Source organism: Rhipicephalus microplus, chromosome 4 (assembly GCF_043290135.1).
Source record: "Rhipicephalus microplus isolate Deutch F79 chromosome 4, USDA_Rmic, whole genome shotgun sequence".
NCBI lineage: Eukaryota > Metazoa > Arthropoda > Arachnida > Ixodida > Ixodidae > Rhipicephalus > Rhipicephalus microplus.
Genome location: NC_134703.1, coordinates 190,912,569 through 190,913,658, shown reverse-complemented (window position 1 = coordinate 190,913,658; position 1,090 = coordinate 190,912,569). Strand labels below are relative to the sequence as shown.

General features: G+C 42.5%; 1 non-coding gene across 1 annotated transcript; it reads left to right on the top strand.

Annotated features, from left to right (window-relative positions):
* Positions 1 to 762: 762 nt before the first annotated feature.
* On the top strand, positions 763 to 835 carry TRNAF-GAA (transfer RNA phenylalanine (anticodon GAA)). The gene has a single exon. It is a non-coding gene; the product is annotated as a tRNA-Phe (tRNA).
* The last annotated feature ends 255 nt before the right edge of the window (positions 836 to 1,090 follow it).

Genomic DNA, 1,090 nt, shown 5'->3' with positions numbered 1-1,090 from the left:
CTTGGCATTGCTGTCTGTTAGATCTCATTAATATTGTGTTAAAACACGGAAAACGAGCCTTTAGGTATACACTTATTTCCCTTATTTCATTGAACTAGGGTCTCGTACTGGCAGACTTGGTGTGTTTAGGTTGTATAAGAGGGACAATTATTCAGCTGCCCGCTCATAATAAGTTCACGTGCTACGTGACGCCAAACATGCGCATAAGAGTGTTTTCACACTCGCCGTTCGGCTTATAGATGGCGCTGACTGTCACTCCTACTTCTATATTCACATATGAACCCAAAAAAGTGGATGAAGGGAAGGCCGCTGTGGTAGCTCAGTGGTTAGAGCATCGAACGCGTTATGCGAAGGTCGTAGGTTCGATTCCTGCCCACGGCTGGTTATTTTTTCATCAACATTTCTTTCTTCTTATTTACATTCCATTGGTTCTAATAACTTCCCCTGTACATTCCTTGGCATTACTGTCTGTTAGATCTCATTATTATTGTGTTAAATCACGAAAAACGAGCCTATAGGTATAAACTTCTTTCCCTTATTTCATTGAACGAGGGTCTCGTACTGGCAGACTTGGTGTGTTTAAGTTGTATAAGAGGGGCAATTAACCAGCTGCCCGCTCATAATAGGTTCACGTGCTACGTGACGCCAAACATGCGCATAAGAGTGTTTTCACACTCGCCGTTTGGCTTATAGATGGCGCTGACTGTCACTCCTACTTCTACATTTACATATAAACCCAAAAAAGTGGATGGAGGGAAGGCCGCTGTGGTAGCTCAGTGGTTAGAGCATCGAACGGAATATTCGAAGGTCGTAGGTTCGATTCCTCCCCACGGCTGGTTATTTTTTCATCCACTTTTCTTTCTTTCTATTTACATTCCATTGGTTCTATTAACTTCCCCTGTACATTCCTTGGTTTAACTGTCTGTTAGATCTCATTAATATTGTGTTAAAACACGGAAAACGAGCCCTTAGGTATACACTTCTTTCCCTTATTTCATTGAACGAGGGTCTCGTACTGGCAGACTTGGTGTGTTTAGGCTGTATAAGAGGGACAATTAACCAGCTGCCCACTTATAATAAGTTCACGTGC